General features: G+C 47.3%; 1 long non-coding RNA gene across 2 annotated transcripts in view; it reads left to right on the top strand.

The window, feature by feature from the left end:
* LOC146859565 (uncharacterized) overlaps positions 1–20193 on the top strand; it is a 424617-nt gene that overhangs the window by 249255 nt on the left and 155169 nt on the right. The gene's annotated exons all lie outside the window — the stretch shown is intronic.

The raw sequence follows: 20193 nt of genomic DNA, 5'->3' as shown, positions 1-20193 counted from the left end.
AAGTCACCGGGTGGCAGTAGAGGGGTGGTGCACACCTTCTTTTGTAAGGACTGTCAGTACGGGGAAGGCGGCAGGCTCCCAAGTGCTTGTCATTGTGTAGTACGTCCATGGAAACACCCCCCGTGAGGGGCATTGATGAACTTTCATGTACTTCTTTTGGGTGGTTTCCATAGGAGGTGATTGACATTTTCGAATACTTGCAGAGTTTGTCAGTATGAATCTGAGGTGAGTACCTACAGTGGAAGAGGTGTGGTGCAGCGGCCAGGGTGCCTGACTCCGGTCTACGGGGTTCACGGTTCGATCGCTGGCGGCAGGTTAGCCCAGCACCATGTGACTCTGGGCAATAGCTCGCTCAATCTTCTCGATGGCCCCCAGCTCCTGGACGCCTCTCCGGAGGTAACTCTGCGCTTTACAAATGCTTGTATTTCTATTTCTACAGTATTCAGCACATTACTCAGAGATTGTCCGGAACACCACAAGTGCCCAGGCACATTGCCTTTCAAAACTTTGACTTAGAGCCTAATTTTGGTGTAGGGTTTATTCCGTTACAACTGTGATGGATACCCCGTCTGCTGAAATATGAAGGTGACGTGGCTGCTGGCGGAAAAGATGGGGTCGAGCGTGTGTCTGGCAGAGTGGGTGGGTGTCGTGACAAGCTGTTTGAGTCTGAGGTTGGCGAGATCGTCAAGCAGGGTTCTGGAGTTGCTGTCGTTGGAGTTCTCGTGGTGGAAGTTCAGGTCTCCGAGGAGGATGTAGTCTGCGGAGGCGAGGGCGGGGGTGCTGACGACGTCATTGATGGAGTCGCTGAACTGTGGTCGGGGTCCCGGGGGTCTGTAGACGAGGGTTCCTCTGAGAGTGGTGTTGGGATCGAAGTGAATCTGGAAGTGCAGGTGTTCGGCAGTGCTGAGGGTGTCTTCGGTGCTGGTCGAAATTCTAAGGGTATTTCTGTGAATGATGGCGATTCCTCCTCCCGGTTTGTTAGTGTGGTCCCTGCGGGCGATCTTGTAGCCGTCCGGGATGGCTATGGCAATGTCGGGCACCGGGGAGGGGTTCATCCAGGTCTCCGTTGGGAAGGCGACGTCCGGGGAGGATGAGCTGAGTAGGTCCCAGAGTTCGATGGCGTGCTTGTGGATAGAGCGGGTGTTAAGTAGAATGCATCTGAGATGGGTTTGACCTGCCCTGGTGGGGGGGGCAGGATGTGCCGATGTTCGGTGGCTGGTGAAGCTGCAGCTACGGCAGGTGAAGGGTCCGTGGGTGAGCTTCGGGGTGGCCTGGAAGCAGGTGGATGATCAGCCAGCGTTGCGTTCGTGGAGGAAGTTGGCGTTGTTGCGGCGTCGGGGCGCTTGCGGGGGCCAGGGGTTCTGGAGCTGGGTGCGGTCCAGGTGCGGACGGGCTTGCCTTAGGCTGGCCTTTGGCACGCCTAAGGCACGCCCACTGCGAGCGGCTGCACAGTGGCCGCCATTAAGAAGGGGAGGTAGGGGGGAGGAGCAGCTGGGAGGCGGGAGTGGAGAACGAATGGGCGAGCGAACGGGGCGGGGCCGCAGGGGACACAACGGCAGGGAGGGAAATTGGCAGGATGCCAAAATCAGCACAGAGTCTCAAAAAAGGAGCAATAAGCAATAAGAGGCAAAATAAACAATAAAGTTGAAAGGAATGGCAGACAGGCGAAAAACAGGCAAAAATGGGGAAAGCAGGCAAGCTGAGACAGAAGGACTGGCATGAACTCGCGGCAGCAGTGAGGGCAGGATCACTGGCTCAATCAGGTGGTGCTGTGCGGCGTGAGGACCGACCTGCCTGGCAACAATGCCTTACTACCATATTGCGAAATGGCTTGCCACTCCCCATCTAAAAAATTACACTGTGTGTCCTGTTTTATCTTTTCAAGAAAATTGTTAACCAGAGAGGGATTTTGTAGTAGTCGATACCAATTCCCTATGCCACTTAATTTAGTTCTTAACAAAGCAGCTAAAACCGGAGAGGTACCTGTCTTGCCTGGAAGTGCATATTTATTCAGTAGTTGTCTAACCTGAAGGTCGACAAAAAAGAAAAGCTTACTCCGATTTCCACATCTAGCTTGAATCTCCTGCCAATTAATACATCTCCCTCCAATAAAAAAGTGGCCCAGTTCTTTAAATCTCTTTGTTTCCCAAAATCTTAAATGGCTGTTCTAGATTTTAAGACCCAAACATCTGCATTCTGTGAGTCGCAAATATTCATACCCTGCAAAAGGAGCCTTTAGAGAATAAGGGGCAAATTCTCAATGATCTATCGCCGAGTTATCAGCACTTTATCTCAGCCAAAGTCACGATAATTTCATCGACCCATTCACAAGCTGGTGCTAACAGTCGATAACACCAGTTTACCTGCGATAGCAGCCGCAAAGGTCATCGCCACGGATGACCCCGGCAACTTTTGCTAATGAGATGCAGAGTAGGAGTTCCTGAACAAAAAGCCGTGACAACACCACTCTGCAACATTCTCAACAACCAGCCAGATCTGCGATAAGATTACAAAACAGGCGATAAGGCGTGTTAGCAGCAGGAAACTAACACCTTCTCTGACTTGGTGCAAAGTCGGATGACAACCGGCACTAGAAAAGGTAGCACAGCCCACAGTCACACCTGAAGAACAACAGATGCCATGGAGCTACTCATCATGCATCTCGGACTACCCCCCAAATCCCCAGGGCCCTACCCCGGGCACCCCCCACACCCCAGGACCAAGAGATTGCACATCAACGTCACAAAATCATGAACAAAATCATTCACCTGATGCCGCGGAATCACAACAACGAACAGTCATGTGAGTACAGAAAAAGCAGAATCAATCATTCACCATTGAAAGTCCAAACTAAATATCACAACCAAATTTCTCCCCAAACAACTATTTGGAAGAGTCATGGCAGGTCATCCCTGGTCAATCTGAAAGTGACAGCCTGTAAGACAACATCCAAGATAAGAAGGTGTGTCAGGCACTCATCAAAGGACAGAGATAGAGAGAAAGAGAGAGAGAGAGAGACTGAACAAGGACAATCAGGTCCTTGGCTCATACATGCCTACTGTTGCGTGTGTTTTGCAATTGGTGCACCCTAAATCTAAGGCTTGGCAACAATTTCAGCACGAAGGCCACATCACATTTCAGAAATGCAAGCAGTAGTCAGACTAAAATTAGACATGAAAGCTCCTTTGTCTCAATACACACGGCAGAAGGACATCCGAACCTCCGACCTTGTTCTTCAATGTACCCGGCACCCCCTGAGTGAGATGCCATACCAGACTCCGCCGACTCCCACACCAAGAACTGCACTAATGAAAGTTCAATGTGTCCACACCCCACACACACTTGTCCCTGCGCAAGCTACACCTGTATGGCATGCCCCCATAATATATGTTAAAAAAAAACATACAACACAACACTGAACACAGCGCTCCTAGGCGCTGTGTGCTTCTCTCCCCCTTCCCTGCCTCCGGACCACCCTCGGCCGAGTATTGACGCCGAGGGCTGGCTTCCCGGGTTGTTGGCGGCCATATTGGGTGTGGGTCAGGCGGGTGACGCGCTCTAGCAGCGCCTTAAAAAGGTACGGCCATGACTCCGCGCAGCGGACGCGAACAGCGGACGCGCCGGACCTGCGCCGGAGTCGTGCCAGAGTCCTGCCCGTCTGCGCCCGTCCGCGACAGGACGGGACCAGGGACCCCCACCCGGACACCTTCGCCATTTGTATCTGCAAATATTCCGCACTTCAGGTACACGGCGCAAATGCTACTGCAACTCAGACCCATTCCTCTCCAGACCTGTACCAGAAACTCTTGGACTTGCCCCGAGGCTCCTTTTTCCTGCGTTAATTGCAAATTCCAAACTTCCTTTACTACACCCTGTTCTAAAAAGTCAAACATTAGAGAACATAGTCCTTCCATCGGGACTGAGGGAACTAAATGCCTCCTCCTAAACGTTCGTTCACTACCTAAGCATCAACTAGAGGTATGGGATTTAATACACTCTGCCCAACCCGACCTCTGTTTCCTAACGGAATCTTGGCTGAAACCCCACACTATTCCTGCTATTGCTGTGGGGATTCCCTCTGGCTATAAGCTTGTGCATTTTGATCGACCAGTAAAAACAGGTGGTGGCCTAGCCATAGTGCATAAAGAACATTTGAAAGTTACCATACTAGAGCAGAGGCATAGCCCCCTCTTTGAAATATTGATCTTTAAAACGCAATATGCCTCTAATAGATTCTGGAAAGGTGCCCTAGTATATCGTCCCCCAGGACCCTTTACCGGCCTATCTCTGGCTTTATTAGAAATGCTGGCCCCACATTTCAAAGCAAAAGAAGATTTCTTTCTTCTTGGTGACTTTAATGTTCATGCTGACAATCCCACACTCCCTGAAACAATCTCCTTGGTCTCTGAACTATCCTCCCTTGGTTTGACTCTGCGCAATCATGAGCCCACCCACATAGGTGGTCACCTTCTTGATTTAGTGTTCACCAACTTTCCCATTACACAATGCCTCTCCCCGGCTCAAATAACTTGGTCCGACCATTTTGTGGTGGAATTTTTATTACCTATGGTGGATAAATCCTCTAATAAAAACCCTCTTCCACCCATTTGGCGCCGACAATGGCATAAAGTCACCGTAGAGGAACTACAAAAGGAATGGAGGCAACCCATTCCCACAGAGTCAGACAGTACAGAAACTATGCTAACTAAATTTAATAATTCTCTTAGAGAAGCTATTGATAAAATAGCACCTCTAAAATTGCATAAGCAATACCCTGTCACCAAACGGGAATTATGGTACACTAAGGAGCTCAGAACAGAAAAACAAAAATGTAGGAGGTTTGAAAAAAAATGGAGGAAAACACGAACTGAAGAAAATAAGATAGCATATCAGGAGGCTCAGACTAATTATCACAAAAACATTAAGTTTGCTCGGAAGAACAGTATCTCCCAACAACTGGAAGAAGCGGGAAACCGTTCTAAGGAGTTGTTTAAAATTCTTCAGGACTTTGTAAAACCCTCTGCATGCAAAAGCCCTGATGAATTCTCTCAACAACTTTGTGATGAAATCTCCCTGTTCTTCGAAAGCAAAATTAATCTAATATATGATAAAATCTTGTCAGCTGTCACTCAAAATAACATTAGTCCCTCCTCCCCCTCTACCCTGCTCACACGTAATCAAGCCACATTTAAGACATTTCCAGCAGTGAGTGACTCGGATCTCACCTCCCTTATGAGCCATATTAAATCTGGCTCCCCAGATGACTTCCCTTCCGCTACAATCACTGCATCTCTGAAGCCTCTGCTCGGGCCCCACATTCAATCATTGATTAACCACTCCCTCAGGACAGGATTTGTTCCTACGGAATGGAAAAAAGCTGTAGTGAATCCTATTCGAAAGAATGCTGCAATTCCATGGACCGATCTTTCAAATCTTCGACCCATTTCCCTCTTACCCTTTCTCGGCAAGATGACTGAGAGACATGTTAACATTCATCTGTCTAAATACATCGAGGAAACGGAGGGCCTAGACTTTTCTCAATCTGGATTCAGGCCCAATCACAGCACTGAATCTGCTCTCCTCTCAGTGACTAACAATATCAAAATGTCACTGGATGGAGGCAATTCAATGATTCTAGTGCTGTTAGATCTATCCGCGGCCTTCGACACTGTGTCTCATGAGATACTCCTTGATCGTCTAAGGGAAAGAGGTATAGAGGGTGTGGCTCTCTCCTGGCTGGAAAGCTTTCTTTCAGAACGCCAACAAGAGGTGAGATTGGGCTCCCACCATTCTATCTCTAGGGAGCTCACCAAGGGAGTACCACAGGGCTCATGTCTAAGCCCCACACTGTTTAATGTGTATGTAGCCCCCCTGGCAGATATCGTAAGATCTTATGGATTCACTCCTGTTTCGTATGCTGACGACACTCAGCTTTTGTTCCCTTTAAAAACCTGACGCCCGCAATCCAAAAATCTTTTGCGGACGGAATGAGGGCAATAGCTCACTGGATGGCCGCCAATCGCCTCCAGTGTAATGTGGGGAAGACAGAGGTTATGCTGTTTGGAGATGCTACACTCCTGTGGTCTCCGGACTGGTGGCCTCTTAATTTAGGACCTACTCCTACTCCTAAACAGACTGTTAAAAATCTTGGTGTGCGTCTTGATAAATCTCTTCTGTTTAAAGAGCACACTAATCAAGTAGCAGGCTTATGCTTTCAGACCATTGGGATGCTCCGGCGAGTCTTCCCATTTCTATCAGACTCCTATAGGAAGACTCTTGTCCAAGCCTTGATAATCAGCAGACTCGACTATTGTAATGGCTTGCTGGTCGCGGCTAATGAGGAACAACTTCAAAGACTACAGGTAGTCCAAAACACGGCTGCGAGACTAGTTCTCAACGCCCAGCCAAGATCTCCGTCAATCCCCCTTTTGGCAAAACTTCACTGGCTACCAATCATACAGCGGGTAAAATTTAAAATCTGCTGTATTATTCATAGTTGTTTATTCTGCCATGGACCAAAATACCTAAAAGAACTTTTCAAACCTTACACGCCTAGTCGTACCCTGCGTTCTAGCAGTCAGCAACAACTTATAGTTCCCAGGATAAAAAAAGCCAGGCAGGGAGGACGTGCCCTGTCCTACAAAGGACCAATTATTTGGAACTCACTGCCCCCTGCTCTTAAAAACATCACTAACCTTTCTAATTTTAAAAAATCCCTGAAAACGTTTCTATTCGCCGGCTGTTAGGCTCTTGTTATGTATTCTTCCAGCATAAGATAATGACCTGTGCTCTTTGGTAACCATAAGCGCGGAGATACCCCTTCGGGGGTTGAGTTCCTGCGCTATATAAGAACATAAATAAATAAATAAATAAATACGACACATTGCTCCGAGCTGTGGCATTTCGTCCACAGAACTGTTGCCGGTCTGAGGAGTGCCGGTAGTACGAGACCAACAAACGCAATGGCAGGCAATCCCGGGCACATGCAGAACCCCTGTCACATGGAACTGTACTGTGCACGAATGCTGCATCTGTTGGGATCTCTTCCAATGGCAGTTTTGCGAATCAGTACCGTCTGAGTTTCCGGCTTGCGTATGTCACATGCGTCCAGCCCTGGTTCCACTGTCAATCATGCATATTCGAGTGGCCCATGGAGGTCTGCCTATCCAACACAATGTTAAATTAACTGGATTATGACTTGTGTGTGCACCCCCTGTTGGCCCACGAACAGGAGTGCTCCCGGGATACCCATGCATGGGACGCCCTGATCTGTGGCGTATGTGCTGGTAGTAGTGGATGGGAGATTGGACAAGTCATCGTGTGCAGTGACCACATCGAGGCGCTCCCCTATTGGGCTGTGTTACGGATTGGTGAAACGTCGTGGACGGAGCACATCTGTCCGGACCAGTTAATGGATTGGCTCTCACTCGTGTTCCTTGAACTCGAGAACGATTTACTCCTGGAACTGATTGCCTATGAAGCTACGCTCTCATTCATGGACGAGTAACTACCTTCCAGCAGCCATAACTGATAGACACCCAGAGCCACAGGTCCCAACACCGTGTTGCATCGTGGAGGAATGGTCACACATCCCAGGACAACAGTGGACATGTCTGCATTCGCCCGTACTCAGAATGCATGTGCGAGCACCTACGCATGTTGTCACACCCCTGTGCAAGATGATGCAGCCCCATGGGCGGAGCTGCACAGCGTCGTTAGGCAACGTTCTTAAATCTGACATACTGTTGGAGGGAGAACACACACATGGCAATGGAATGGTTAAGGTCCTTTCTACCTGACCGCAGTTTTCAGGTGTCGCAGAAACCTTTCCTCTACAAAAGCGTCAAGCTGGACAAAGGGGTCCCTCAGGGCTCCATACTTAGCCCGACCCTCTTAAATCTCTACATTACCCCCCTGGCAGAGATTGTAGGGATGTTTGGAGTCAATGTGGTGTCATACGCTGACGACACACAACTAGTGGTGACTCTTACTCAAGACTCTGAGGAGGCAGCCATTAATTTTTCAACATGTCTTCAAGAACTGGCATCATGGATGGCCTCTAATTGCCTTAAACTAAATGGCAATAAAACAGAGGTTCTAGTGATAGGTAAGGCTCCCTCAATTTTGCGGCCCCTTATCCCTTTTAGTCGGTGTGCCTTTGGATTGTGTGTTTTTCGGGTGCTGGAATGTTTGCGTCTTGGGTCATTTGTGCTCTTGTACGGTTTTTGTACTCTTGTGCATTGTTTGTCTGCAGATGTGTTTTTGACATCATGGGTTGTAGGTGCACGTGGATGTGTCAGAGTGTGACCTGCTCTTTTACGGTTGTGGTCCACCTCGAAGTCGTCTTGTGCACCATGTCATGTATTGTGACTGCAGCCATGCTATCTGTCATGCAGTGTCACTTGCATTGTCCATGTGGCTCACAGAGCCGCTGCTTTTCGGGATTCAGCACATGTGCATGGGTAGGTTGTGGCATTGGTGATATGGAGGGGACCCATTTGTGCATATTGTGAATGGGGGCCTACTTGGTGTTTCTATGTGTTTTGCAGTGTGCCAAGGGTATCAGGGACATGTTCCACACTCATTGTGGGTGTGCAGTGTGCTGCTTATTATTGTTCATGTGTGCCATTGGGCCCATCTCCCTCCGTCCCCCCAGTTCCTGGTCGTTACTCACCCTGTTGCTGTTGGGTCAGGTCATATCGAGCTGTGTCCAGACCCCCATTTCCTGCCACCGTCTCCACACTGATGACTGTGGCCACCATTTCCATCCAGCTCTTCCTGTGGCGCAGGACTCCCACCTCCAGTCGCCTTTGCTTAAAATGGAAGTTTGAGGCGGCGTGAGAAGAGTGACTCCATTTAAAGAAAAGTTTCTCCAACTGAAAGGAACACAAAGTTGGATCTCACTCATATAAAGATCACAGTGAGAGGCCCCGTGCGGATTCCAAATAAAGAGTAGGGGTCGTGCCATGATTCATGAGACACAAGAACTTTGATTGCATACCAGCCTCCATTTTAATGAATTCAGTTAAAGACAAGCAGGGATCGGCTAATCCCGAAATTATAGAATAAGCCCCTTTATCGTCCTGAGGAGCACCCGAAAACAGCAAACTCGGGGTTCGAAACGCGTCGACCTTTCTTTTTAGCCAAACAAGTGTAAAAATTAGCCTCTTGATGGTGCAGTATAGAGATGAATTGTTTAGTTTTTCAAGACTTCACCTTGGAGTAAATTAGAAATGATTTCCTGTATGGATTTCTGTTGCATATGATTTTGTTGTGTTATTAAGTGTAAACACTGAGAAGTGTTTGTTTTTTGGAATACTGGAGTGTGAGTGGTCTGAATGAACCGTAGTGGTGACACGTGTGAATGGGATTGAGAGAGGCTGAAAGTTGGAGTATAAAGAGGTTATAATTATGAAGTGTATTGTAGTCATAAAAAATAGGTTCTTCACTTTGTTGCTTTAAAACCTTTTTTTAAATTGCTCAAAAAATTCTCTCACTTGATTAAATGATGTGAATTTTGAATTCATTTGGATTAAAATCAATTGGAATTAAGTACCCAGGCTGACATTTATTCAATTCTATGCGCCAGTTGAAATACAGGGAAATAAGTATCAGTATTGGCATTGTGATTTGTTAATTTAACTTTTATAAAGTTGGCATTTTATAGTCCTAATCAATTGGTGCCTGCAGCCTGTTCATGGGTCACATGTCTAGGTGTAGTTAGCAGTTGCTCTTTGTATATTTCTCCCAGGCAGCCACACAATAGAGGGACTAGGTGTGGCTGGATAGTCAATCTCAGGCAGGATGGAGGGGTGGAACCATGCACAGCCCTACTTACACATCAATATGCTTTGATCTGTTCACACACAAAAAACTTCACACTAGTATTATGCGTGTAGCCAACATGGAGACAGGACAGGGAGGCAGGACTTTCTGGGAGGAGGAGAACTCCAGAAGCTTCTTTCAATTCAAAGCTAGCACCAAGGATAAATAGTAGACCTTCAGTCCCTACTCGTCAAGTCACATCTGGTCCTAGGGAAGACTCAGAAGAAGGACTGCTCTGATGATGCGCTGCAAAAACGACTGCTCTGTTGTGCTGCTACTCTGCTTGGAATTGGGATACAGGTACCTTACCAGCTCACCTTTGGTCACCTGTAAATCGAGTGCTAACCAGCACGGAGTCCCACAAACCCTAGCCTCACAGCTGCAAGCTTCAACAGAACCGACACCATGCACCGTAAAGCCCTGCAAAGCCTCACTACACAGTTGTCAGCCTCAGTGGAATCAGCAGCGCAAAGCCTCACCGTACAACTGCCAGTTGCATTAGAACTGATGCCGAGTGATGTGAGGTCAGCCAAAACCGAGCTGCCGAGGCTCATCGGAATGACGCATAGTGACACAACTCAACGGAGGACCTCTCATCGCAGCCCCAGCAGCTCCTCGTTGGAACTGACGAAGCACGATGCAAATCGACACAGCACATCACATCGTAGCCCTCGCAGCTCCTTGGAACTGACACCAGACAATACAAAGCCAAGCCAAGCAACCCCGTGCAGACTGTGCTTCAAAGACCTAAGGTACAACATTCAACGGGCTTAACCTGGTCTCTGTACCCGGCCTGCAATCCATCGCGGTCAGCCTGAACTTGTGACTTTGTTTCATCCTGCATGACCGGATAGCCAGAATTGGCGCTTTGTGCGTTAAAGCACTATTCTTACCTAAATCTTTAATATTGCATATCTCTGGTTCTACTAATTGAATTGTTGTCATTGCGGTGTCAAATAATTTATATTTATTAAATTTAAATATTACTCTATTTCTTTAAAGTGTTATTGGATTTTTCTTGTGTATCGTTTTCACTTTATTACTGTTTGAAGTAGGGCGTACATACTTTACACCTTGCCTTCAAGTTAAGCTTGAATGTGTTCATGCCAAGCTACCGAAGGGTTGAGCACAGGTTACTTTGGGGTTTGCTTCTGTTTCACGCTGACAAGAATTGTGGTTGCTGTTGAGTAGGGTTTCATCCCCCTCAACCAGTAACCCAGTTTCCTACACGTGTAACTGCAACACCAGTATATCTGGAAGAAGTGCAAGGGCCTCAGAGCTGCTGTAGTTAATCAAGTTGTTACTAGAGGTCACTCTGAACTCAGATAAAGTTCCTCGAAATGGCAATCATAAAGCTGAGGGGTTGTGTCTTCACTCTCGATTTATGCATATATACTCTTGCTATTCTAGTGCCTTTGCTTATTTTTCCAAAAGATACATAAATATATCTACAGTGGTTGATAGTTACAAGTGAACATTGCAACTTACACCAGCTTGAGTGTAATGGGAATAGAAGATTACACCCTACTATACATATGCACCAGCATCAACAGGAAGTACAATGACTAAAATTCTCTATTGTTTTTGAGCTATTTTGTGGGTGTATGGATACTTGTGCAAAGTCAAATGCAGTCTCTTACTAAATTTGAAGGAATGCAATGGCTGAGGTGGGCTGATCCAATGACCTATATTTCGTTCTGACAGGGGAGGGAGTATTATTTGAGCGATACTAGAATAAATAAATGGGAAAAGAATGTTGACTGAAAGCCTCTGTACGTAAAGATTTTTTACTTATATTTTTTGGAAACCGTGGGACTATCAACTAAAGCTATCTTTAAGCCAGACATTAAAAAGACTATGGGGCTTATTTATGAGCCCTTGCGTCACATTTGCGCCGCCAGTGCGTCACTTTTTGTGACGCACCAGCGGCGTAAAAGATGAGCCTTGTTGTACTATATTTACAAAGTGACGCATCTAGGTAGATGCGTCACTTTGTAAACCCCTGTGCTACATTATACCTACATCAGGTATAATGTATGCAGGGTGGGCGTTCCCGCATAAGTAAGCATCGTAGAAGTGACGCAGTGAAATCTACAAGATTTCACTGCGCCACTTCTAGGGTGCAAATGCGTCAGTATCTTACGCCTGCCTCACAGCAGGCGTAAGACTATGCAGGTCCTTTCACATGTGAAAGGATACATTGCTGGAGTTGCGTCACTTTTGTGACACACTCCAGCAATGCGTCACTTTTGCGCCTACAGATACGTCAGAAATACTGACGTATCTGTAACTCCTTGCGACATGATGCGTCATACTGTAAATATGATGCATCCATCAAGTCGCAAGGAGGGCGCACTGAGAAGTGACGCATCGCTGCTTTCACGCAGCAATGCGTCACTTCTCATAAATGAGACCCTATGTGAGGGAACAAAGCATCCTGTGTGAGTCCATTAAGGGGCAGATCTAACTGGGAGTCTGTATGGAGGCCTGGACATGTTTTTACTTTTGGCAAGTCACATGGTGGCAGTAGAGGGGTGGTGCACCCCTTCTTTTGTAAGGACCGTCAGTACGGGGAACACGGCAGGCTCCCAAGTGCTTGTCATTGTGTAGTACGTCCATGGAAACACCCCCCGTGAGGGGCATTGATGAACTTTCATGTACTTCTTTTGGGTGGTTTCCATAGGAGGTGATTGACATTTTTGAATACTTGAAGAGTTTGTCAGTAGGAATCTGAGGTGAGTACCTACAGTGGAAGAGGTGTGGCGCAGCGGCCAGGGTGCCTGACTCCGGACTACGGGGTTCGCGGTTCAATCGCCGGCGGCAGGTTAGCCCAGCACCATGTGACTCTGGGCAATAGCTCGCTCAATCTTCTCGATGGCCCCCAGCGCCTGGACGCCTCTCCGGAGGTAGCTCTGCGCTTTACAAATGCTTGTATTTCTATTTCTACAGTATTCAGCACATTACTCAGAGATTGTCCGGAACACCACAAGTGCCCAGGCACATTGCCTTTCAAAACTTTGACTGAGGGCCTAATTTAAATCTTGGTGTAGGGTTTATTCGGTTACAACTGTGACGGATACCCCGTCCGCTGAAATATAAATTCCATAGGATATAATGGGATTTATATTTCGGCAGATGCGATATCCGTCACCATTGTGTCTAAGTAACCCGTCTGCCAAGATTTAAATCAGCCCCCTAGTGTTTTCTTTTCTTGGCTTTTTTAGTTAATTTATATTAATTTCGGTATAAAAAAAATAATCTTTTAGAAAGTAAAAATATAATAAAATATTAGCGTGATTTAAGTGTGCTATTTACAGACCTCTTTTTCTAATCTTTCTACCATCTCCTTTTTCTCTCCGAATCCAGGGTGGTCTTCTGGTATGTACCTGTCAGTTGTGGTTTACAAAGTATTTTAATTACGCACCTCAAACCTAAGCATGTTGTGTGTCTACCCTCCTTCTAAGGTGCCATGAAGGAGCTTACATGTGTAGGCTGGGCTGCCCATGGTCCTAATAGATAGGGTCAGATCGGGCTGTCTCATGTCCGGATAGTCAGGGTCAGGTAGGGCTGTCTCATGTCTGAATAGTCAGAGTGAGGTAGGACTGCCTCATGTCTGAATAGTCAGGGTCAGGCAGGGCTGTCTCATGTCTGAATAATCATGGGCAGGTAGGGCTGTCTCATGCCTGAATAGAGAAGGTCTGGTAGTGCTGTCTCATATCTGGATAGTCATGGTCAGGTAGGGCTGTCTCATGTCTGAATAGAGAGGGTCTGGTAGGGCTGTCTCATGTCTGGATAGAAAGAGTCAGGAAGTCTGCCCCATGTCTGGATAGTCAGGGTCAGGCAGGGCTGTCTCGTGTCTCATGTCCAGGTAGTCATAGTCAGTAGGACTGTCTCATGTCTGGATAGAAAGAGTCAGGAAGGGCTGCCTCAGGCCCAGATAGTCAGGCTCAGGAAGGGGGCTGTCTCATGTGTGGATAGGGAGGCTCACGTAGGGCTGTCTCATGTCTGGATAAGTCAGGCTCCGGTAGGACTGTCTCATGTCTGGATAAGTCAGGCTCCGGTGGGGCTGCCTCATGTCCGGATAGTCAGAGTCAGGTAGGGCTGTCTCGTGTCTGGATAGTAAGGCTCAGGTAAGGCTGCCTCATGTCTGGATAATCAGGGTGAGGTAGGACTGTCTCATGTCTGGATAGAAAGAGTCAGGTAGGGCTGTCTCATGTCTGGATGGTCAGGCTCAGGTAGGACTGTCTCATGCCTGGATATTCAGTGTCAGGCAGGGCTGTCTCATGTCCGGATAGTCAGGGTCAGGTAGGGCTGTCTCATGTCTGGATACTTTGGGTCAGGTAGGGCTGTCTCATGTCTGGATAGTTAGGGTCAGGTAGGGCTGTCTCATGTCTGGAAGGTCAGGCTCAGGTAGGACTGTCTCATGTCCGGATAGTCAAGCTCAGGTAGGGCTGTCTCATGTACCGACAGTCAGGGTCTGGTAGGACTGTCTCCTGTCTGGATAGTTAGGGTCAGGTAGGACTATCTTATGTCTGAATAGACAGGGTCTGGTAGGGCTGTCTCATGTCAGGATAGTAATGGTCAGGTAGGGCTATCTCATGTCTGAATAGACAGAGCCTGGTAGGGCTGTCTCATGTCTGGATAGTCAGGGTCGGGTAGGGCTGTCTTATGTCTGGATAGTCAGGGTCAGGTAGGACTGTCTCATGTATGGAGGCCTGGACATGTTTTTACTTTTGGCAAGTCACCGGGTGGCAGTAGAGGGGTGGTGCACACCTTCTTTTGTAAGGACTGTCAGTACGGGGAAGGTGGCAGGCTCTCAAGTGCTTGTCATTGTGTAGTACGTCCATGGAAACACCCCCCGAGAGGGGCATTGATAAACGTTCATGTACTTCTTTTGGGTGGTTTCCATAGGAGGTGATTGACATTTTTGAATACTTGCAGCGTTTGTCAGTATGAATCTGAGGTGAGTACCTACAGTGGAAGAGGTGTGGCGCAGCGGCCAGGGTGCCTGACTCTGGACTACGGGGTTCGCGGTTCGATCGCCGGCGGCAGGTTAGCCCAGCACCATGTGACTCTGGGCAATAGCTCGCTCAATCTTCTCGATGGCCCCCAGCTCCTGGACGCCTCTCCGGAGGTAGCTCTGCGCTTTACAAATGCTTGTATTTCTATTTCTACAGTAATCAGCACATTACTCAGAGAATGTCCGGAACACCAAAAGTGCCCAGGCACATTGCCTTTCAAAACTTTGACTTAGGGTCTAATTTAAATCTTGGTGTAGGGTTTATTCCGTTACAACTGTGATGGATACTCCGTCTGCTGAAATATAAATTCCATAGCATATAATGGGATTTATATTTCGACAGATGCGATATCCGTCACCATTGTGTCTAAGTAACCCGTCTGCCAAGATTTAAATCAGCTCCCTAGTGTTTTCTTTTCTTGGCTTTAATTGAGGTATAAAAAAAGAAGCTTTTAGAAAGTAATAATATAATAAAATATTAGCATGATTTAAGTGTGCTATTTACAGAACTCTTTTTCTAATCTTTCTATCATCTCCTTTTTCTCTCCGAATCCAGGGTGGTCTTCTGGTACGTACCTGTCAGTTGTGGTTTACAAAGTATTTTAATTACGCACCTCAATCCTAAGCATGTTGTGTGTTTACCCTCCTTCTAAGGCGCCATGAAGGAGCTCACATGTGTAGGCTGGGCTGCCCCCTGTCCTAATAGATAGGGTCAGATCGGGCTGCCTCATGTCTGGATAGTAAGAGTCAGGTAGAGCTGTCTCATGTCTGGATAATCAGGGTGAGGTAGGACTGTCTCATGTATGGATAGAATGAGTCAGGTAGGGCTTTCTCATGTTCGGATAGTAAGGGTCAGATAGGGCTGCCTCATGTCTGGCTAGTCAGGCTCAGGTATGGCTGTCTCATGCCTGGATATTCAGGGTCTGGTAGGACTGCCTCATGTCTGGATAGTTAGGGTCAGGTAGGGCTGTCTCATGTCTGGATAGTTAGGGTCAGGTAGGGCTGTCTCATGTCTGGATGGTCAGGCTCAGGTAGGACTGTCTCATGTCCGGATAGTCAGGCTCAGGTAGGGCTGTCTAATGTATGGACAGTAAGGGTCTGGTAGGACTGTCTCATGTCTGGATAGTTAGGGTCAGGTACGGCTGTCTCATATCTGGTTAGTAAGGGTCAGGTAGGGCTATCTCATGTATGAATAGACAGGGTCTTTAAGGGCTGTCTCATGTCAGGATAGTAATGGTCAGGTAGGGTTATCTCATGTCTGAATAGACAGAGCCTGGTAGGGCTGTCTCATGTCCGGATAGTCAGGGTCGGGTAGGGCTGTCTTATGTCTGGATAGTCAGGGTCAGGTAGGACTGTCTCATGTCTGGATAGTTAGTGTTAGGTAGGGCTGTCTCATATCTGGATATTCAGGGTCAGGCAGGTCTGTCTCATATCTGGATAGTCACGGTTAGGTCAGACTGTCTCATGTGTAAATTGTCAGTGTCAGGTACTTTTTTTTCCTACACATAGGGGGCCCGATTCACAGAACTAATTTAAGGCAAAATCCTAAACTTACTACCATTTTGGTATTCACAGAAGGCACTTACTCATTTTGGTATTCACAGAAGGCACTTACTCATTTCGGTATTCACAGAAGTTAGGAGTCCTAACTTTAGGACTCCTAAATGCCTTCTGTGAATACCGAAAGTCTTAAAATTAGGATTTTTCTCAGTTTAGTAGTAGTATAGTTAGGACTCCTAACTTTAGGACTCATAAATGCCTTCTGTGAATACCGAAAGTCTTAAAATTAGGATATTTCTCAATTTAGTAGTAGTAAAGTTAGGACTCCTAACTTTAGGACTCCTAAATGCCTTCTGTGAATACCGAAAGCCTTAAAATTAGGATTTTTGTCAGTTTAGTAGTAGTATAGTTAGGACTCCTAACTTTAGGACTCCTAAATGCCTTCTGTGAATACCGAAAGTCTTAAAATTAGGATTTTTCTCAATTTAGTAGTAGTAAAGTTAGGACTCCTAACTTTAGGACTCCTAAATGCCTTCTGTAAATACAGAAAGTCTTAAAGTTTGGATTTTTCTCAGTTTAGGAGTAGTAAAGTTAGGAGTCCTAACTTTAGGACTCCTAAACTGAGAAAAATCCTAATTTTAAGACTTTCGGTATTCACAGAAGGCATATAGGAGTCCTAAAGTTAGGACTCCTAACTTCTGTGAATACCGAAGTGAGTAAGTGCCTTCTGTGAATACCAAAATGAGTAAGTGCCTTCTGTGAATACGAAAATGGTAGTAAGTTTAGGATTTTGTCTTAAGTTAGTTCTGTGAATCTGGCCCAGGATGTCCAGTTAGATGATTTCTTTTTTGAGTATCTATCAGAAAGGGGGGATTGAACTACATAAGTCTCAATAACAGAGTCTCAGAACTTTTTGTCTCAGAGACCCTCAACCACACGTTCACAGACTGCGGTGTATGTAATCTCCGCCTAGTGTGGTTTGGTGGATAGCGTCATCATCGGGTCGTGTCCCGTTCTACAAGTGACAGCAAAACCTTCACCAGGAGTGAGACTGTCTGGATGTTGACAGTGGTGAGTAGAATAAAATTATCTCCGATCCTATAGGTGAATCTTTATTGGGGGAAAAGAGTAGGATAGGGATAAGTCTAAAAACAAAATTGTGTTTAGTGGATGAGTCACTGGTTCATGACACCTAGTGGTTGGGTTGACATGTTTCGGCATGGACCAGCCCCTACGGGTCTATGGCCTTTGTCAGGAACAAAGAAATATATATGGAGTAATATATATGGAGGCCTTACACTTCAGGGCTTCCCGGATAGTGTAGTATTAGTGATAGGAAGCACTCACCCGTCTTCGTCAGAGAGGAAACATTGATCTAGACAGAACATGGTTTACAAGTACGGTCTTTAGGCCTATAACTGTGAGGGAAACAAAGTAAAATTAAATGCATGAGAAAACTAACATTACCAATTTCCCAATTCACCCAGCGTGACACTGAATAAACCATGAGCAGCGATGTCGCTGGTGAGGGCGTGTTTATCGTCCTATAGATATGAGTTAGTGAAAGAAAGACACAGCCAGGGGGAACAGGGACACTGCCTTGCTCTCACTCTTGGAAAATGTGTATAAAGAACTGTGAGGTAAAGAACAGCGCTCTCTCCATTAAATAATAATGATAGTCTATAGCTAAATCATCCCTGCGTTCAATATTGGCAAAGATGCAGGAGAATTAGGGGACAAAAATGTCTCTTAGTAATTTAAACAAGTGAAATGATAATTCTCGATTTTTTGAAGAAGCCAGAAGGGGGGATTTTGTTAAAAAAAATAAAAAAATAAATGACTGTGTTTGAGCGCTTAGAGTATTTCCCTGACCTTGAGGAAACCCAGTCCTTCAACCCCCTTCCCTGTCCCTTGCAGTCCTTCCTCTCCAGTGACAAACCTGCCTAAGCTGTGCTTTATTTTATTTATTTATGTTTACTTTTAAATACCAGCTGTGTATTTTGGCTACACTTTGGGTGTTCAGTTTGATGGTGATTTATTGTTTGTGTCTTTTGTACCTGTTGTCAAGTGTTTTAGTGACGTTTTGACGTTGTCGCTTGTGCGATTTGAGTGAGTGTTTAGGTGGAGATTTAATATTGTTTCCTTCACCAAGAATAATAATAATATTAAAATTCAAGGCACGACTAAAAGCCTTGGCATTTAAAAAGCATCACTGGTAACATGCAGTGGCGGCTTGCCGAGAGAGTTCTGCGGGGGGAGGGGTGGTGAGGCGGGCGGGGCAGGGGCAGGGTGGGGGGGTAGTGGACTCCAACATATGACGGATAGGAGTACGTTAAGTAATTAAATCAATAAAAACAATTTACCTTGCGCGCGCTGCATTGCCGAGTTGGCGATGCAGCGCGCAGAAGGTAAATTTGTTTTATTTATTTAATTACTTAACTTACTTCTGTCCGTCATATGTCGGAGTCCACTACCCCCCCACCCTGCCCCTCTCCAGCCCCGCCTCACTGCCCCGCAGCACTCCGTTGGCGAGCCGCCACTAGTAACATGGTAACATTAGTGAATATTTTCTTGTTGGAGGGCGGACCGCCGGGGAGTCAGGGGGACCACCCCGGGGAGCCTTCTCACTGCAAAGACGTAGCCGATTGCCGCTGAGAAGCCTCCTAGGAGAGGTCCTTCTCCTATGATCGTACTTGCTTGGTAACACCACCACCAGGACTCAGTATTGGTTTCACGTCTATACACTTTTATCAGGAACAACCGGTTTCTTAAGCAGTATTTACAAGAGGATCGAGGGATCCAAAAGAGTCTCAATGTCTCAGTAGGGACGGGGTAGCGGGACAGTCTCAGTACCAGCCTGGTACGGGGGCACTCTGCGCCAGATCTGGAGCCTCAAGTTGAGAGGGGGCTCCGGGGGATGGGGGGGCCGGAGCGTCAAGTGTCGGTCACCGGGCGACTCGGAAGGTAGTCCAGCTGGATCGAGCCGCGACGAGGTCAGCAGGGCTCAGTGGTAGTTCGGCAAGGGCGGGCCGCGACGGCGTCAGCAGGGCCCCGATGTTCCGTGAGGATCTTATTCTCAGCAAGGTGGAGCCGCGACGCAGTCAGCAGGGCTCAGAGTATAGTTCCAGGATGAGTCTTTCCCGTGGGGTCAGCCGCGATCCGATCAGCAGGGCTCTTGACTCCAGTATACAACTGCCGTCAGGTTGCGGGGTTGCCCCAGATATAGGTCTGGAGCCCTTTGATGTCCGGACCCTTGCGCCTGGGGGGGGCGGAGAGGCCGGGCTGGGAGAGGCCAGACGCCCAGCGGGAGAGGCGCCAGGCCCAGGAAGGCCGGAGGGCGATCGCACCTAGGTGTTGGGGGGGACGGTTGGGGGTCCCATCGATACTCCCCTCCTCCGGGAGCGGTGGCGTGGTCACGTGGTGCCCCCTGGCCGGTTCTTGGTGCCTCGCTGTTGGGGCTTTGCTGGGGCCGAGGCCGGGGTGAGCTGGGTTGCGTAGGCTGGTGCAGGGAATCACGTACAATCCAAAAAGGGGGGGCCCCGAGGTGAAGGGGTCCCCGGCGGCCTGGAGAGGGGGGTCAGGGCCACGCCACGAGGCCGGTTCCAACATTTCTAATCTTACATTTTTGTTGCAAACAAATGGTGGCCATGTCTTGTTCACAACATCATGTTTTCTATTAATTGTTGTGGCATTTGCTTTTCGATAACAAGTATTAAAAAACATAAACATAGCCCAAGCCTGCCAGGTCCAGACCTCTTGATTTTGACATTGCTTGTTCTTTCTTCTTAATGTGTTATATTGGAACTGCAAGCATAGGTTTCGTAGTTTCCACCCCACCTCATGTTCAC

Source organism: Triturus cristatus, chromosome 3_1 (assembly GCF_964204655.1).
Source record: "Triturus cristatus chromosome 3_1, aTriCri1.1, whole genome shotgun sequence".
Classification (NCBI taxonomy): Eukaryota; Metazoa; Chordata; class Amphibia; order Caudata; family Salamandridae; genus Triturus; species Triturus cristatus.
This window is presented reverse-complemented; position numbering and strand designations above follow the sequence as displayed.